At 37.2% G+C, this 21,165-nt stretch overlaps 1 protein-coding gene across 1 annotated transcript in view; it reads right to left on the bottom strand.

Annotated features, from left to right (window-relative positions):
* Positions 1-21,165, bottom strand: part of Cep128 (centrosomal protein 128kDa) — a 407,188-nt gene that overhangs the window by 282,149 nt on the left and 103,874 nt on the right. The window lies entirely within an intron of this gene.

Genomic DNA, 21,165 nt, shown 5'->3' on the forward strand with positions numbered 1-21,165 from the left:
TTTTATGATATTATCCAAAAGGGAAAAATATGTGTATTTTCTATTGTCATTAAGATAAAAGGCATTGTTGAGAAACACAATGTATATTATTTTATTAAAAATCTAGTGCTTCAACCAGTTGAAGGACTGTCAGTGATTTACAATGTGTCAGGTTATTAGAAAATCATTAAAAGGAATGTAACATTTCACTCTCTGGCAGCATATAAAATTTTACTACAATCAAATGAAAGTCAGTAACAATAAAATAAGCATTAATGACAGAAACATCGGTATAGATCATACTATATTTAAAAGTTAATTTGAAAGATTCCCAGTAAAGTGATCATACACAGGTTATTTCCAGATAAACTGACATAGTGTTGTAAGTTAAAACACTTATCTCAAGCTGTCATTAATCCCTATAGTAAATAAAGATTTTTTAAGTCAACTTAATTTATGAAGAATATTTTCCAATTAAGAAAATTTTTAAATCTCACTTTCCTAAAATAAGGGCACATAAAGAAGAAAAAGCCTGAGACATTTCTAGCTAAATGGAATAATTAGCTAAGTGAAATAAATCAGACATATTTATGTAAATACAGCATTGTTTCTCTGGTGTGAAAAACCAAAAGTGTAAATAAGGACCAAAATGTAAATAGATACTTTGAAATAGGAAGAAAATGTTCCAATGGTAAGGAGAACTAGGGAGGGAGAAGGGGGAAAGGAAGGAAAAAGAAAATAAATGAGAAAAGAAGGAAAAATGAAAGCAAAGCTTTTGTAAATAAGAAGAGGAAGGGAGGTTGAAGGGAGGGAGGGGAATGGGGAAAAACAAATCAAGTTATACCATGTACAGGTACAAATTCCCTATGATGAATGTGATCACTATGTACACCTAAAATATAACAATAAACTTAATTAATAAAAAAAGGAAAAAAATAAAGGTAGACAATATATTAGAAATTATACTAAACACTATGACTAATACATATTTTAATGTGAGAACAATATTTAAATTCAAAAACAACAAGATTTTGCTTTTAAACAAGTAAAAGAATGTTACAACCATTAACATTAGCCCACTCTTACAAACGTAAGGAAGTGACCAATTACAAATTAAGTGCTTACAAAAGGTCACATAAGCTATCCCTGCCTACCCTTCATTTCCAAATACCGAAGGACAACACAAGTAACATAAAATGAATGAGCTCATAAGGGTAGGAAGACACTATGAGCTAGATAGGCAAGTATCTATCCTGTACTAAGCCACTGACAATTGAACAGACTGAAAATATTTACAAAGTTCTTCTCACCCCAACAGCACAATTTTTAGGTCTCAATTCCGATACCCATGACAAGTGACTCAAAGAAAGTTAAACACAATTTCCCCAAGATTAACATCACAGTTTGACATTATGGCAAGAAATTCTTTACATAATAATGCTTTGACAACATTTATTTTTCTGAGCAACTGTTCTGCATTTCCTCAGTTTATTAAATTTAAACATCCTAGAAGTATGAGCCACTCCTTAGTTCACTCAAACAAAACAGTAAAGTGACAGCTGCGTACTTGTTTGTATGGAAAATTCTAAAATGAAATCAGAAAACCCTACTGACTGTGATACACCTTTGCCATTATTCTAACAGTTTTACAAATATTCTATCAATTTTATTAACAAGAGGCAACCAAGTGATTCCACTCCAAGAGGTGGACCTGATTTTTTCCATTTTTGGAACAAATACTTGGAACAAAAGTGATTACATCTACTATGTGTTAGACACATGGCTTATAGAGAAATTAATTAGTCTTGGCTTAAATAATCAAACAGGGGAAGTATTCATGCCCATAGTTAATTGAAACAGTAGACAGTACTAAATACTAAAACATGATGGAAAGTTACCTGAAGAGGTCTGTATTTTACAGTGTGACTATAGAGGGTCTCTCTTAGGTACTGAAGCATATGCTGAGATCTAAATGGCAAATAGAGCTCACAGGAACAGTAAACAACTACAACTACTTTACAACTGGTACTGAAATTTACTGAGCAGTTGGCTTGTGCCAGAGACTGAACAAACACTTTCTATGAATTGCCTCATTCAATCCCATCACAAAAGTAAAGTTACAGTGCTACTGTCATGCCCATTTTTGTCATAAGCAACCAGTGCTGGTGAAGTTAAAAATTTGGCCCAAGAAAGCATGAGAACTAAACAACAAGGACACGGGGATTTACCAGCTAACCTGACTTCAGAAACCATGTGTTCAACCCTTTGTTAAACTTCCTGATTTTCAGTTGACTCAGACTCTGACTCCATCTATTTCAGACACCAACTCCAAGGATTTTACCTAGATGCTTTTACCAGAACTGCCACCTTTAAGACAGAGGTCCTTCCCTCAGCCCCCAGCCCCTACTTCTGGCTTTATCTACCAATCTAACCAGGCCATTTACTGTCCTCCCACCGCTATATCTGCTCTTTATGATCAGTGATGACCACTCCCTTGACATTTCTTTTGCTGTCTTTAAATTCTATATTCTCTAACCTAAACTCTTTTACTTTAGATGCACTCTTGCTTAGCTTTCAAACTCCTTTGCAGAACTGGTCAACCACTAAACTTTAACAACAAATCATCAATTCTGGGTGAACTAAGTAATTTACAAATTCCTTTTTCAGGAAAATCTGCACAGAAGGATCAGTTATGTAGCTGCACAATGAAAGCCATCTTATCAGCAACCAGAAATTCTTCCACATGCCTCTACCCATATCATAGAACAGCCATGCCAAAAATTTCATCTTGTACACTACCATCTTTTCCCTCGCTTTTAGTAATGTAGTATAGCTCCACCTTCAAGGAAAAATTGATGCAATTAATGCATAATGCCTCAAAATGTTCTAGTGGTATCATTTCAAAATTACCAACCTCTAATCTGTCTCCCTTTCCTGGCTCTGAGGAAAAGAGCTCTTTGCTCCTGACACAGATTAGCCTATTTTTGATCTGCTACTTTTTGAACCTCTCTTTCTCTACTGGATCATTTTACTCCCTTCTTCTGTCTTAAAAGAAATAATTAATAGTTTTTAAAAGTAAAAAATAAAAACAAATTAAACATACAAAAAATGTACTTAACCCTATCTTCCATTATCTCCTAACAAGCACCCTTACTTTTCATCCTTTAAGGTCAAACTCCTATAAAAAAAAAACAGTCTACATTGATGTCCCCAAATTCTTAACTTCAGTTCATTTAATTTGCTATATCTATTTTCCTTCCTATCATACAATTAAAACAGCTCCTGTCACAATACCTAAAGATCATCTACAGCCAAATGCAACTGATCCTAAAAATCTTTCCTCTCCTAGATTCCTAGTAGCATGTGACACATTAATTACATCTTACTCTTTCATAAGTCTCTCTTCCCCCTTCAGGTTAATATCCTCTTTTCCCTATTTTTTTCAAAGTCTCCTTTCCTAAGTCTCTATTATTTGGCTTTGGAATATAGCTAACTCTACAAGGTTCCAATATTAAATATTATCCTATCTGCATTGTATCCTTGGTAGGTAAATAGGAACATATGCACACAGAGATAACTGATTCCTAATTCAAAAGCTTAAAACTCCTAAGGTTCAGACTTCCAAATATCTAACTGTATGGCATTCAGCATGTAAAACTACTATAGGCATCTTAAATTTAGCATGTCAAAAATTGAATTATCTGGTGCCCACCTCCTTAAAAGAAAAACCCTACTAAAATGGAAGGGAAGTCTCTCTTTGATGAAGGAAAGACACAAATGAGGGTGTAATTATGTATTTAAAAAGTGAAAAAACAAAATTAAGAAGAGAGAGATGTTTAGAAGTTTACACAGTGACATAAGATTCCATCTTGAGAGTCTCAAATTTATAAGAGACTCAAGAGTTACAAAATTGTATTCCTGTAGCAACTCTTTTTGAATCTAGAATGAAAACAAGTTCATCATTATTTATTTCTCTGTAATTACAGAGCAAATGTAATAGGCATAGGATTAATATATGCAAGCCTAGATCTTAGGCACACAAACTTTTTTTTTCACATTTAAAAATAACAGACTTTCACACTAACGTGTTACACATAATAATCCACCTAGAATAACAATTGAAAACATAATGTCCTTAGGCATGAGAGTTTAAATAAACAGAAAAGGGTATGATATTAGCAGCGTCCAATATAAGTTAATAGAATCCAGTAAACCTAGTGTGGTCTGTAAACCTCACAAAGGAAATAAGATAAAATAAAAGGATAATAAGCAAAATGAAATGTGATAGAGGGGGGAAAAAAAAAAACTATGGGAAGGAACTGATGCACTAATGACCAAAACACCATGGAAAGAGCAATAGAATGAGCCACCAGGGGCTGTCTGCGAAGAGCAATGCAGTTTGAGAAGACTAAAAAGGGATGGGAAAGTAAGGTCAGAAACTGAGTTGACAGAGTGCTGAAATCTACTTCAAGCTTTCAAAGGTTTTCCAGCAAGGGAGTAACATGGTACAATTACGTACTTCAGATTAATCATCAAACAATATCATGCTAACAACCAGAACATTAAAATATTACGGCATTCAAAATAATTGAAGATCATCCTTTTAAAGCAGGGATGGACACACAGAACCAATTCTTTTTTTCATCTGAACTCAATTTCAGCCATCAAGTTCAATGAAACTGGCTAACAACAGATAAGAACAAACTGCATATGTGAGACATTTGATGAAGAAAGAAAAACACACACACTTGTTAGTTTTATGGGAAAAATACATTTTGCTTCCAATCAGTGAAATAAACATTTCCTACACTCAGCAATATCCAAGCGCAGGACGCAAAGGTGAGCAGATGATTGGGCTCTAAGACCTTCTAGGTTCTGTAGGTCTGGAGAACCACACAGCCTAGTAGGGAAGACAGATACATCACAGTTATTTTAATAAATGTGAATATATATGAGGAACCCTTTCTTTTCTATTCCAAATTTGGCTTTCCTTCCCAGTTTATGCTACCTAGTACACACTGATTTCTCGTTCCTCAGTGCCTTGACCTGGTTATATGGCATTTCTCACAATAACGCTTTCTTCACAGGAAGAGCCCTGAGCAACCCTAAGGTAAACGACTATAAGAACAAGGGAAGTTAGTCCGAAAGTTCCTATTAAGTGTTTGAGAGAAATAGAAGAAGAGGTAGAGAAAAAAGAGATAGAAACAGAAAAAGAGAAAATAAAATGAATGCCCACACCAGGCAATCCCAGGACTCCAACAATGCCCAGGATCACTAAGGCGAGAGTGTGCCAAGCACTCCTGCTGTTTTCCTGCAGCTTCTTTCATGACCAAGTAGCCTGTGACAAGGGCATTGGTCAGGGAATTAGGGCTTCAGAGGAAAACGAGAAAGAAGGAAAAGACTAACAAACGAATCTGGTCAACAAGATACTTCTACATATTCACAAATAAAGACTATTTTAAGAATTCAAACTAATTACCATTACATAATGTTTGAAAAAAAAGTGATCCCAACATTACAGAGAAGCCAAGTAAAGGATCTGTTCACTGTGAAAAAATTAATGAAAGGAAAAAGCAACATGTTGAATTTGTTCAATTTTTTCAGTTTCATAATAACTAAGAAAGCCCGTTTTAAGGGAAAAAATTAAGCATAAATTGTTATTTTAATTTTCAAAACATCTAGCCTATCAGTTATAGGTATATTAAATCTATAACACAGTAGTTACAGCTTTCTATTATACACACAACTTTTAATATACAAGAATAAAAATGTATACTATAAAATTATGTAGCTGTTTTACATTATACTCATTTTATAGAACTTTATAAAGAACTTAAATTACAATTATTATAGAGATTAAACGTTCTTGTGTTTTATTAAGTTCATTTGAAGTGTATTTCAGCTGCAGAATTTTCCTAAGAATGCAATTTTGTATTACAATATATCCACAAAAATACATTTAAAAAAACAGAATTATTTAGAAAAGCAGTACGTTGGAAAGTACCAATAGTCTGAATGCACCAAAATGATACATTAAAGCAAAAATGATGCTTCAAGCATAGGCATATAAAGATTTGTGTCTTTACAAGGGCAAAAATAGTAATATCGAAGCTAATGAACTGTAATGGCATTTTAAAGCTAATTCAATTAATTATCTCTAATACTGACCTGAAAACTCAGGTCAGTGGTTCTCAAGACAGGTGAGTGGTTCTCAGACAGATGCAAATACCTTAGACCAAAGGAAGATGGTTGACTCAAGTATAGGAAAAAGATATTAAAGTTTTATTTCTTTTTTTGCATTTATTAAAATTAAACTATATTTTAGAATGTAGGAACTTTTTATAGTTTTTTTGTAACCAGTTAAATGCACTTACAGATGATTTAGCTATACTAAAATGGACAGAAAGCTTTTTAAAAATCACTTTAAAATATAATAGGGATCGAATATCTCATTATTGATGTGTGGGTACATGTATTTATAAGTGTGATATTAGGATTAACATGAATGTAACCAGCATTCACTGAGTGCCATCTGTGGACACAATGTATTCAAGGGTAATGAATGGCCAAGTCCTATTACTTACCTAAAAGAAAACCTAATTATTGATACTGTTGTGTACAACCCAAGAGCAGTCAGCAATCACTTCCTCACAACTCTTCGGCTTTCAGGAGGCTACAAAACTGAATGCTCAGGACTCCTCTGAGCTATTGTATTTGGGGTACAAATCAGGATGTGTCAGATAAGTGCAATATACAATTCTGAATGTGGAAGTGAGGCAAGGATCATATTCATGGTAATTTTGACTTTTTGTTACTGGTCAGCAAGGTGACAGTACAATTTGTTCTGTGATGAATCTCCTCTCCTTTTGTACTAGTCAGGAGGCCTTTGTAGCAACAGCTTCCAGGTCCTTGGAAGGCTAGACAGGACCAAGTCCGTGAATTTCATTATAAACATTTAGCACATCAAACACCTAGGGCAGTTCTTCCCACACTAAACCCTAAGTGGTACATTTTGCCTTTTGGATAAACAAAACAACAGGTTTAATAGGCTGTCTCCTGAAATTCTCAGATTCTAAATTAAGCCAGGTCTCAGTCATCTCTATTGGGAAATTAGTTTGGCATATTCTTGAATGTCTGATGAACTCATTCACTTCAGGAAAATTTAGATGTTTTATGAATTGATACTGTGCAAACAGCTAATCAATTTTCCCCAGGCAGGAGAACAAAGGCCAGGAGAACGAAGGCAAAACTCTTTGAATAAAAGAACTTAAAGCAATCAAAGCCAGTTTGGTCGCTCTGAGATATATCTACATGAAGTTAAATTAGGTTATCACTGAAACCATCATATATAAAATATTTTTATAAGTGCAGATTGCTTGAAAGAAGAATATGTACTTAAAATCTAGCCAACTTATTTTAACTCTAGCAAAGTATTTAATCTTTTAAGACTGATTCAAATGTGTAATGAGTTAAGGAGCAAACACATAACAGGAGCCATTGTAATAATTGTGTCACAAATATTTTTTCTTTAAAAATGTAACCTTCTTTTCTCTACCATATTAATTTTTACCACATCTACTGTTATTATTTTCTTTTTGCCAAATGAAGCAGAAACATACAAAGGACATTAATCCTAAATATTAGGTCTCTACATTGCAGTGATTAAAAATAATTATTTCTCCACAAATCCTATGAGAAAATATCTGTTTCATACAACTACTTGTACTTTTTAATGAAACATGATACTAAGCTTAAGCAAAGTGGAGAAAATAATGTTCAATTAATTAAATACATTCATCTCTTTGTGAAGAAATAAAATACTAACTTCTATTTATTAGCCATAATGTTCCCTACATGAACAATTTTAAACAGGCGTTCGTCAGAATGTTTAACCTAAAACACAAGGGGACATAAAATTAACATCTAGCCCCAGCAACACAAAGGAAATCTGAGCCTGGCATATGTACTGCACAGTACATTGGTGTTTTCTCAATTTTTCTAACACCCTATTAGACTGATAATTTTACCTCTGCCACCCTGATGTTTAACAAAAGTAGATGCTTTGGGGCAAAAGAAAATTTAACTATATATAGAATAACCTATTGTGCTTAAACAAATTGGTGTTTGGGACTGCTTTTGACTAAGGTGGAACATACTGGTTACACATCTGCTGTGAAATGCAACATGCAAAAACAGGTATCACTAAAAGACACATATGCCTGTATCTTGCCAATACTGATGTAATAGCGATTACGATGATTACTACTGGAAAATTAGCTTAACATACATTTGAAGACCTTGAATACCTCAACTAAAGAAACATTCTATCACTCCTAATTGTGTGACATACTTCAGAAACTAAATGCAATCTAATATGAAATACAATTGTAGGGGCTGGGGATTTAGCTCAGCGGCAAAAGCGCCTGCCTGGCAAGCGCAACGTCGTGAGTTCGGTTCCCGGTACCGGAGAAAAACAAAAAAACAAAAAAAAAAAACCAAAAAACAGAAATACAATTGTAGTACATCATTACAGAGCAGTATAGCTTATTTGAAACAAATCAAACACATTATCTTTCATGATACAATAATCTTGTGTGCTTAGAAGAAATGAAGTTTTCCATTTTTGACATGAAGAGGAGATTGAAGGTAAGGAGACAATGAGGTAAGAGAGCTCTTATTTGTTTTTGAAAAATAGGCATTTCAAACAAAATTAATCATCCCTGTTTCAACTCCAATAAAATACACACAAAAAGAAATGGCTTTTGGAGACTTTCCTTTAGTCAGCCCTTTAGTAAATCCATCAACACTGCTCCCATGCAGCTACTCAATATTCAAGCAAAGTAAAAGTGAGTATGCTTTCTAAAGCCACCGAGAATTCAAAATACAACTCCTAACTAATCTCATACAAACAATCACGTTGTTATGTGTTAAGTTTTAAGCAAAATGTTTTAAGTAAAATCAGAAATTCAAACACACTGACTTCAGTTCAGGATGCAACAAATCCATATGGCTAAACTACACTGGACTGCACAAATTAAAACAGCTCTTTCATTGCTAAAAGTATTCCTGGACTCTAGTACAGAGTTTAAAGTGCAAATATACAGATCCAGTACAATGGCTTGATAGTTTACATAGTTTTCCATCTCCCCATCTCCGTTAGATCTCTAAATAGAGACACTTTATTTTTTCTAATGTTAGTTATAAATACTCTTTTTTATATTTAAAGGCTTTACTTGAGAGTACAAAAACATTGTTTTCAATAAAAGTAAAAATATACTAATATGTTTGGGGACAAGGTGATTGAACATGATTTATTGGGTTTTTTCTAATCTTTTAAGATCTAGCATTTAAGATCTAGTTCACTGCATTTTCATATTTGATTTTAATTATCTTACCTGAAATATATACCTCACTATTAATGCTAATAATTTATCTATAGATTGTGTTGGATTTTAAGTGTCAATTGAGACTACAGAATATTATTTATTCCCTTCCTAAACACATTCCCTGCATTTTTCTTTCATTATTGCAGGAAACAAGAGCTCCAATATGTTGCTGGATAAAAGAAGAGTCTTTGCATCATTTAAAATCAACATTGCACTGTTAAGTATGTTGCTGATAAAGGTTTTGAATACACATTCTTTAATATTAGGAAGTTTCTTTCTCATCCTTTTGACTAAAAAGTTTCCCAAATGAATGCGTATTGAATCTTCTCAAATCTCTTTTCATTATGTATTGAGATAATAATGATTTTTCTACTATATTAATTGATTACTAATGTTAAGCCAACTATATATCCTGGATTAATCAAATAAATACACATGCATATACACAAACGTGCATACACATACATTTAACTAACACTAGCCCTTGGTCAGATGTATCTATGTGAATATTTTCTCCCAGTGTGGTTGCGTGTGGGTGGATGGTTTAGTTTTATCCAATATCCCAAGGAAAGCTTGCACAGAGATTTTTCACTTCTCTTTAGTTCTATTAATTTTACTGTCATGACTAGCTGTAATGTTCAATGACTTTGTCCTGCTTAAAATTGTAAAAGCTTCAAAAATATGTGAATTGATATCTTTTTTCTTCAAATATTGCTTCTATCCCAATCTCTTGGGTTTTAAAGACTCCAATTACCTACATATGAGAACTTTAGACTTGTTCATTTGTCCCATAGCTCTCTTATGAGCTTTCACGTGTTGTCTATCTTTTTTGTCTCTCTCGGTGATTAAGAATGGATATTTTCTTCTAACTGGTACACCAGTTCTCTCAAGCAGTGGGATTTCTAAACTGGCATTTTAAACAGTTCAGCAGTCCTATGTCTAGCAAAACAGCACAGTCTTGTCAAAAAAAATTTTTTTAAATTAATTCACCTGGAAATTGTCCTAAATCTAATATTTTTAAGTTGATTTACCTGGAAATTGTTCTAACAGCTCAGAACAAATGGAGAAATTGTAATTAGAGAAAATATTAAATATTGGTGAGAAAAATAAGGCTGCAACCTATTCCCATCCTTCCTCTCCATAGAGCAGCTGATTCCAAACCAGGCAGATAAAGGCAAGAAGACAGGACCTCCTCTTACCTCCACTCCCACTTTAGGGCCCCAAGTTCCCTTAAAGGCGTAGGCATCCAGCTCAGTGATGAAGAGGCTGTATTCCAAGTAAACACAACCAGAGCACTGGGGCTACCTTTCCCAAATTAGCCCCAAATTCTAGGGCAGAAAGTGCGGCAAGCAAAGTACAATGGACCAAAGTGCCAATTCCCTAACCTACTCATACAGCAGACGTTCAACAACAGAAGGGTCAAATTAGCTAGGCAGGTAGTATAACTCTGTAATTTCACCTGTTACAGAGGCTGAGGCAGAAGGAATGCCAGTATAAGACAATCATGAACAACTTAGTGAGATCCCTGTCTCTGTAATTTCACCTGTTCCAGAAGCTGAGGCAGAAAGAATGCCAGTATAAGACAATCCTGAACAACTTAGTGAGATCCCTGTCTCAAAATAAAATGAGCAGCACGATGTGGAGGGACATGCCTGTAACCTCAGCACTCTGGGAGGCTGAGTGGAAGGACTGCAAGGTCAAGATCAGCCTGGGTAACTTAGTGACTTAATAAGACTCTGTCTCAGAAAAAAAAAAAATTCCTGTTTTTTTCTTTTGGAGATGCAGCTCAGAGTGAAGGCCTTCAGTTCAATCCTCAGTTCAATGCATTCACTCAAACAATACGAGTCTGGAATTAGGTCAATGGTAGATCAACCCTGCGTTTGAGCCCTAGTACTGCAAGGGAAGTGGGAGTGTGGAGAAGGACATTCTTTAGTTACTCTCTTGTGCATTGCCTGAGGCCTGATCAAGCCATGATTAGTGAGTTCCTGAGGAAGTCTAGCATAAGCATTGTAAGGGCCAGGGTCAATACTAGATGCTTTGCTGAGATATGCTCAAAGGAAGATAACATGATGGTCAGGACTCATTCCTATGATAATTGAGTTGTACTGTCCTTGCTAAAACAGTTGATATCCTCTATCCTCTGCTGCCTCCTGGGTTGATTCTGAATAAAAGGTTATGGAAGATGGTAATCAGGAGTCCACTCAGTCCTACAGGCTGCTAGCACCTGATCACAGGATTTCGGCTCTCTTGGTTTGATTTTTTCTAACTTTTCTTACACACCTGCGGGCACCTAGTTCGGGGCACCTGTTCACCCTGGACAGGGATAGATGTTTAGTCCAACATGGGAGAAGCAAGTTGAGATGATAAGAGGCTATTATCCCCACAGCCTAGCCCAGCCCAGTGGAGCATGGGTTGTGCTGAGAGGGAGAAAGGGGCAGAGAAACAGAGAGCTCTATAGCTCTGCTAAGAAAACTGACTTCATCTGGAAGACAGCATGAGGAAATTTATACCTTTGGACATCTTCCAAAACAAAGGATGGCGGAGAGTTAAGAAGCCAGTAATTCCATAATTATAGTTGCAATAAGTGAAATGGTAGACCAGCTAGAAGTTTAATAGAAAAAAATCTAAGGAGACAGCAAAGAGCCCTTTTCAGGTCTGGGAATGCTCCCCAAACACTAGTAACACCTTAACCTTGCAAACAGGCACAGCTTTGAATCAGAATGTAGAGCAATTCAAACCCCAGAAAACTGTCCAGAAGTGACTAATCAGGTAACAATCAGTGCAGACTAAAAGTCACATGACATATCAACAGGGTCAGAGCAGCAGATGCCTAATGGGGCAATCAGGGAACTAGACAGTCAAAAACATTCCAGTCCTAGTCATCCCAGGTAACCTTAGGCACTGTGCAAATGATGAAAAAAGTGGCATTACAGGCTGTAAATTGCTGAAAAAATAGGCTTAAATGAACTATTTTACCCAATTTATTATACTAATAAAAAATTTAAAAGGTACAGAGGAGTGATTCAGTATCCAAAGTTAGTACAAATATTATCTCAAATGTACCATTTCAGCAAAACATTCTAGACATGCAAAGAAATAGATGGCCCAGATGTTGAACTTAACAAAGATTTCAAATTAGTTATTCTAACATTATAAATGAGTTCAAAGAACTAAAGGAAAGGTTTTTAATGAATATATGATGATAGTGTCACATTAAGTATAGATATCAATAGAAAAAACCTATTCTTAAATTTCTTTTTAATTCTACTATTGGAAAGTACGAGTCGAAATGAAGATTTCACGAGAAAGCCTCAATAAAGAATTTAAACTGGCAGAAGAAAGAATCCACAAGATTTGAAAGTACCTCAATAAAGACTGTATAAGCTGAAGAGGAGAGAGGAAAATAGAGTACATAAAAACAAGCAAAGCCTCAGGGAAATGTGAGATACCAACAGTAATGTAATAGTAATAAAAGAAGGAAAAGAAGTAAAGAACAGAAAAAATACTGGAAACCACACTGAAGTAAACCATTGGGCTAAATACACAAAAAGCACAATGAACTCTAAGTAGGACAGATACAAAGAAACCCATATTCAAACACCATAGTCAAAATGTTGAAAGTAAGGACAAGAAACTCTCAAAGCTAGTAAGAGAAAAGTGACTCACTGTGTATGAGGGAACCCAGTGAGATTAATTTCTAACTTAAAAAAACAATAGTGACAAGGAGATACTGATATTCTAGGAGCTAAAAAACAGGCAACTGAAGTCTTACATCCAACAAAACCGTTGTTTATAAGGTAAAAATAAAGACATTCTTTTTAAAAATATTTCCACTATTTGTCTTCTGGCAAACATTTGCTTTTATATACATTGTCTTGCTGGGTGGAGCAGAAACTATCTTGATGCAAAAGAAATAGAAGAGCCCCAAGCCCATTTCCTGAGACACAGACGCTTACTACCCTACTCTTCCTTCCCTACATCAAGTCTCATTATGAGTCTCTGTCTTGTCAGCTGGGGCTGCTACAATAAAGTATCTTCAACTAAATGGCTTATGAAGAATAAAAATTGACTTCTTATAGTTCTAGAGACTGAAAGTTGAAGATCACAATGACAGCATGTTCAGGTCCTGGTGAGGGCAGACACCCAGCTTCTCTTTATATCCCCACATGTTGGAAAGGCAGTAGGCTATCGCTCTGGCCTCTACTTATAAGGACACTAATCCCATTCATAAGGAGTATGGCCTCACAATGCATGACCTCTCAAGGTCCCTATTTCCAAATATCATACACCGGGGATTAGATTCAAACATTGTGAATTCTGAGAAGGACACAAATATTTCATCCAGAATATTATACATCCATGCTGAACGGTTTGGTTTCAATGGCAAACGAATACTTCTATATTAAATGTGATTTCAATAACTGGCATTTTAAGAGCAAGGGTTGTAATGATTATATTTGTGCTTCCCTGGAATATAGCATCAGACCAATCATGCTATCATGCCTCTAGTCAAAATATATTGGATGAGAGACTGAATAAATTGTTTTTCTCATTTCAATTAGAAGAAAAAACAAAACATAAACATAAAGCCAAACTACATATTACATCACATAATCTAAGCATCTACACAGATGGTGGTCTCATAAAATTCTTTAAAATAATAATGAAAGCAATTGTCTACTCTTTTGTTAAACCCTAACTACCCAGCTCTTCAGTTCAGTGATAGTATGTTTTGGTTATAAGATTTGATTCTTTTCATAATTTCTTATTCCCTCCTAGAATTAAATATCACCTGTCCACTTTATGACCTACCCTCCAGAGAGCAACCACAGTGGCTTTTTTTTTTTTCTAAAACTCTGAAGCAATTACATTGCAGTAAACTACAGTACAAAGAACTTCTTTACAATGCTTTGAAGAACATGAACCTGTCCATTACTTGTAGTACCTCTGAGCAGGGGCTGTGATAAGTTTCCCTCCACCATCCACAAGAGTGGAGGGACTTGCTCCCCCTCTGAAAAAAATGCTTTAAAAAGTAAAAAATTATGGCCAGTGTAATAAGGTCTCTAAGATGTTAAGTCTGTCATAATCTTGACACTAAGATAGTATTCAAGAGGGCATTACTGCAGAACAAAGTGATCAGACTTATATAAGAAATCCAAGAATCAAAAGACTCCATGCTAAAAGTATGGCAAAAGAAATGAACTTCCCTCTGTTTCTACTACAATAAAAAGTTATTATTATTTTTCTACTATCCTCTCTCCTTTCAAAGTAAATTCTGCTTATGAATAGTCATGTCAGTTGTTACTTAATTACAACTTTCAACATTTAACCTAAATTATGTTCATCTTTTTTTTTTAAGTTCTTAGTTGAATTTGAAAGTCAAATTTTTTTCAAGAAGAGTTAAGTTGATGGAAGATGGAGGCTGAGATTAAATCAGGGGGAATCATTGATCAAGGATGCTTGGAATTTTTATGAATACAAATAGCCTATCAAGGTTAATGAGGTTTAACTTGAGTGTAGAAGGGGAAATGCACTTAGTATTTTCTACACACATGCAGATTTAAGAGCTAAGATATAATTTGAAAGGTAAATTATACAAACTCCAATGTAGCTTCCTTCAATTTAGAGTTTTGAAGAGCTATTTTCACCATTTTCCCCAGTTTAAAACAGCTGCTAAAAATATATATTCTGATGCCTCACTAATGCAATTACTGAAACAGAGTGCATTAGTGAGAAAGAGCAAAGGTCCCCTTAAAGATTGACAAGTCTTCCAGAAATGAGTGGGCTATTTGAAGTGATTGAACTGATGGTAACTTGAAGATAAACTACTAGAGCAGAAAACGCACCCCCCACCCAGCCAATATACTTCTTAGTTGCCAAGGTAATAGTTCCTGTTCCAGATCCAGCTGCACCTGTCTCTTAGAAACGGCTGGTCACAGTGATGCACATTGTATAAACCAATCCCAATTGACAAGCCATTCTGCTTCTGTACTTCCTGCTTGCTTATCCAATATAAACTGTAGAACACTGGATGTAGGGGCCTTATATTCTAAGAATGATCCCAGTCAGTGCCCATCAACAAAAATAAATCTCCAAATCCTGGGTGTTATTTCTGTATTTCTGCTCACTGTTACATCTGGTGCATCAACTAGGAAGACCAAGCATGCTGACCTCTTTGGTCACTGGTTATGGCCCTCGTGGATGAAGCAAGGCCCTCTCCAGCTACTGTCCAGAATGACACCCCTTGACATTTCTCCAGCAAGTCCTCTAAGAGGTCTAGGAGGATTCCTGCCCCCCACCACCACCACCAACTCTAGCAGCTCATATCGGACCCCAAGGGAAAAAGATGCAACCTGTCTGTCTGTCTATCTGCCTCTCTGCCTGCCTGCCTGATTTGGGTAAGGCCCCCAGAGGCACCCCAGTTAGTCAGTCACTCCTGCTCAGTGTGAACAGAAGAATTTGTCCAGCTCTTGTTAGTTAAGACCACCCTCAAGGGAAGAGGGGTTGGAATGTTTAACTTCTGAGTGCCTACTGAATTAATGTGAGTGGTTTGGACAGCGTAAGCAACAAGCTGCTCTGTCTGTGCACCAAGACGGGTCATGGTAGCTGACTGGGCCCTCACCTGCAGTTCCACAGTGATTGACATATGGCATAACAGAGGCCTTGCACCCTCCTTAGATAAGTTGCACCTAAGTCCCTACAAGAGAATCAGCCAAGTGGACATATGGTCTCTCTCTGAGGGGTACCCACCGTTTGTCTATCATGACATCATTTGAGGGTACATAACATACACTATAGGGAGATAGAATGGGAACAACTTAGTTAAAACCCAAGTCCCTGACTGCGGAAAAGGTGCTTTTGTGAGTTAAAAATGAAAATAAACTGCTCTTTTCATCTCAAAGGAGAAAAAAAAGGAAAAAGAGGCTCACTGTTCTAACAATTCCACCTTGGGACCCTCATTGGCTGCCAAAGTTACTGCCAACACCAATAGCTTCACTCCACACTCCTGACTCATCTATTTCTTGCAAACTGAACTGGCTCCAGCTAGCTATTGCCTGCATTCAGCCACAGACATCCTACCTCCAGAGCCTTCTGCTTAGACATCTATCCTGGTCAGATGGTGTCACCTAATATCCATCCAAGACGACAGTCAACAATTCCTTCTGAGTTCCATATTTTGACTGAGGAAAAATTGTGGACTGTCAGCCATGCCAAATGAGATGCGCCCTGTCAGGCCTGAATAGATAGGACAGACTGAGCTCTATCATACTGGGTCCCCAAGAGCTCACAATCATTGCAAAAGTTGGGAGCAAACCTGTGATTTTCCTGGTACATAATGATACAGAACTCTTTGCCTTTAAAAGTTCCCTCTGTCAACAAGTTACCATCACCAGGGCAATTGGGACCCTTGCCTCTTGCCCCTTCTGCCAGTCATAAACTTACAGCCTGGGAGGACATCTCCTTCGCACCAAGCCAGTCAGCCTTGCTCTCATTTAACCCTGCACATTCAATTGTGACTATTACCCAAAAGGAAAATGATGGCTGCATCAGCCTGAGAGAGATAAGCATAACCCTAAAGTTCTGAAAACTCCCCTGCCAGAGATATAGAGTAAAGGCTTGCCACTGGGGCTGGACATCAACCATGCCACCTCACTGCAACCCCCATTCCTATCAGATGTCACAGAAAGCACAAACAGACATCCAGCCACACATCAGCCTGAAAGACTGTCAATCACCTGGGAAAGATTTCCATGCCATCAACAACATAGTAAGATGTTTTCCTCTGCTTGCAAGTTGCTCCCATAAGCTGCTTCAACTGGGAAAATCCTGAGATAAAAGGCCAACTCAATTGCCATAAGGGGTTAAAAGCTTTCCCACCATGACAAGAAAGCTATCCTAGTCATCCAAACAAACCCACAAGGCTGTCTGAGTGGCTCTCAGATTCAGCCCAAGCCAGAACACTGTTCTGCCTGAGGACACTGAGTCCAACCTGCCTCCTACTTACATTCATCAACACCAAGCTGCTCAGTCGGCCACAACACCACCACCACCAGTTCTGTCTCTTGCTCTCCTAAATTAATTCACTTGGACTCAATTGTCATAAGGGGTTAACATGCTTCCACCTTGGCTCTGCACCTGTGTACCCACCTTCCACCATGGCTCAACTGTCAGCAACTCCTTCTAACTATTTCACATTGAAAAACGCTGCCACATGTTAGACGGGGCCCAAGCCCGGTTAAAGTCAAAAGTCCTCACCACTGTGGTTTATCCTGACACTTGGGTGAACACAGTCCTCTCCTGAGAATGTCCAAACTGGGACTGTAATGTGACAAAGGGCCATGAAGCCTTATATCAGTACCAAATTGCTCTCCTGGTATACTTCAAAGAAAGAGGCAAGAAGCAAATAAATATGTCTAAATTTACATTAGTTACCCACTGGAGTCCCCACTGAAAAGAAATTCTGCCAAAACAGATCCTGGGAAATTGATGGACACATCATAAAATATGAATTCCTGTACATGCTTGAGTGCCCAATACCTCTCCTGGGATGTGACCAGCCTAACCTCACACTCCAGTCCATTGTCCCAGACTTGATATGACTCTACACTGTACCCTGACAGGAAGAATAGCACCTACAACAGCTTGAAATGCCTGAAATGTTGAGACTTGTTTCCAGAAGTATGGACAGAAGACTCTCCCCTGGGACTTCCTATCAATGATGTTCCTTTGCTGATCAAGTTCTGTCCCAAGACAACTCCCCCTCACATCAAACAGTACATCTCTCCTGCCTGTAAAGCCAATTCAAGATCTCCAAGCTGTCAACGCTGCCACATTTGCCCTCCATATATGTTGCCTACAGAAAAGCTCTGCTACAATACCTGACAGAATCTGGATAAAAGTAAAAAACTCCATAAATTTTTTAGAGCTGCTGGCTTCTGTATGCTTACTCAGATTGTCAGTCCCTGGGAACGCTCAATGGCCCCAGAGGCTGCCTCCCCTCTTTGCCTCCACGCTCTAACAGCCACTGTCCTTCTGATCAAGAAAGCTAACAAGGTCTCCTTAGGCCAAGACCTAACTATCCAGATGCCACGTGCTCTACTGGGATGAACTGTTCTACAAAATGGACCCTCTGACAGATGCTGAGTACACCCTACTTACAGAAGGAAGCAGTTCTGCTAAGAATGAAGTCTGACAATCTAGATATGCTGTGCTCACCTTGGACAAAACTATTTTGACCAAAACTCCCCTGTAGGAATGATCTGTACAGCAAACTGCTTCCTGTTGCTGTTTGGAAACCTGCCACTAGCAATGCAAAATAATCCAGTCTAGAGTCCTAAAACCACTCTGAGGATCCAACTGACTAAAAACCTGGTATTTCTGAAAAATTAGAGCCACACCTGCCCCACTGTTTGTTCTGCAAGCTCAAGCCACTGCACTGTTACCCATACCCCTGCAGCCAGCTAAGGCTTCAATGTCTGTGCTACTGACCCTGACCTCCCATTCCCTACCTGTATTGAGAAGAAAATTTTGTAGGGTCCTGCTGTAAAAAAATCATCCCTAGATATGGCCTACCCTTGATCATTGGCAGCAAAAACAGGCCTGCATTTGCAGCCGAAGTAACTCAAAAACTAGATTAAATAAAAACTACATACAGCTTGTAACCAGTTAAAAGACCAGCTATATCTGTAAGCATTCTTGCATACATATATAACACAGATACATATTAACTACCTCTAGGAGTTTCAGAAATTCAGTCTTAGATGTGCTGAAAAATTTAACCTGGACAGCCCCTCCAATACTCACTCTGAAGAGAAAAGGCATGCACAACTGAAGCCTGAGGATATCATTCACAAGACTGCTCCATACTTATTCCCCTTGATTTTTGTGTCTTTTTAGGCTGTTTATCTCAGTCCTTGCTTCTCTGCCCTCCTGCTAGCTGTGGTTTTTGTTAACTGACCTGGATTCTGCCTATCCCAGTCCGTGCTTCCATGTCCCCTGCTGGTTGTGCTTTTTTTGTCTTAAACTCTATGGACAGTTGCCCCAAAATAACAGAACAATCAATCAAACACTTGACCAAGATTTGATGAGCATCCAAGGCACAATGGACACTCTCCTACATCAGATTAACTCCCTTCTTACCTTTCCAGAGTAATGTTACAGAACAAATAGGCCTATTATGTCTCCTCTGAAAAAGAAACTTAAGGAAAAACTCTGTAATAAGACAATCTTGGAAACCTTGGCTAGAGCCCATCCTAGGGTCACTGACAACCCTAATGTTACTGCTGTCAAGTTGGGCCTTGACTCACAAGATCACATGTAATATGCCCAGTAAAAATTTGCTGGGAAAACTAAAAGAGGGGACAAATGCAGCAGAAAATGCACCCCCTTAGCCAGTATACTTCAGTTTCTTTGTTGCCCAAGTAATAGTTTCTGTTCCATATCTAGCTGTTCCTATCTCTTAGAAATAGCTGGTCACTGTTATGCATAGCTGGTCACTATGATACACATTGTATAAACAAATCCCTAATTGACAAAGCATTCTGCCTCCATACTTCCTGCTTATTTATCCAATATAAGCCCTGGGTTCCAGAGATCAGGGCTGGTTTTCAGGGAATGAGCCCAGTCACAGTTCATCAACATAATAAAATCTGCCTCCAAATCCTGGGGGTCATTTTGGTGTTTCTGCTTATCATTGCACTATAACATTTTTCTATAATACATTATTTCAGTCAATAAATATTAATTAAGCATATGGTACATGTTGAAACACTAGTGCACCCACTGTGGAAATCAGTATGGAGATTCCTCAAAAAGCTAAGATTAGAGGTCTCATTTGACCCAGCTATTCCCCTTCTGGGTATCTTCCCAGAAGAATTAAAAACATCCTTCCATAGCCATATATGGGCACCCATGTTTACAGCAGCACAATCTGTAATTGCTAAATCTTGGAAACAACCTAAATACCCATCAACCAAGGAATGAATACAAAAGATGTGGTCTTTTTATACAGTGGAGTACTAGTCAGCCATAAAGAGGGATAAACTTGAGAATATTATAGGTAAACGGATACAACTTGAGACCATACTCATAAGCGAAATAAATCAGACTCACATGTGTAAACACTGCACTGTCTCCCTGGTGTGAGAAACTGAAAGAGCAAATAAGGTCTAAAATGTACAAGAGATATTGTGAAATTGGAAGAAATTGTTTAAAAGGAGAAAAAGAACTAGGACAGGGAAAGGAGAAAGGAAGGAAGGAAAAAGGGAGAAAAATGCAAGTTAGCTATACTATTAGTGTCTCTTAGTTCACTGAAAAGAAAAGTTCATGATAATATCGATTGGAGAATGTTTTATGCCCATATCTTGTACTCTGATTAACTACCTTTAAGATGACAATATGCAATATATTAACTCTTGTTATACTCCTATTATTGTGCTATGAAATTGTTTTACCTTTTTCCATAAAAAAGTGTTACTAAGCCTAAAACAAATGATAGAGATTTAACTAAATTGATTACTGTATTTAAAATAAAATCTGAAAAGCTAAAACTGGTAATTTCCCCCAAGGATGAACACTGTCTTTTTGTTATGTAGTTTTCAACAGCAACTGAAGAGAAAATCTTTTCATCCTCCAAAAGGAATTAGTCCTTCAGAGCAAGACAAACTCAAAGAACTTCCTCTACCTGTGTTAGAATGTCAGGTGCAACAAAGGCAATCAGGGAGTTTTTATTCACCACTATGTTGTTAGCACTGAGGACAGGGCCTGGCATATCCCAGAAGTCATAATACTGTATGTGTGA

This window comes from Chinchilla lanigera, unplaced genomic scaffold, assembly GCF_000276665.1.
Source record: "Chinchilla lanigera isolate Chin_1 unplaced genomic scaffold, ChiLan1.0 scaffold00037, whole genome shotgun sequence".
Taxonomy (NCBI): domain Eukaryota; kingdom Metazoa; phylum Chordata; class Mammalia; order Rodentia; family Chinchillidae; genus Chinchilla; species Chinchilla lanigera.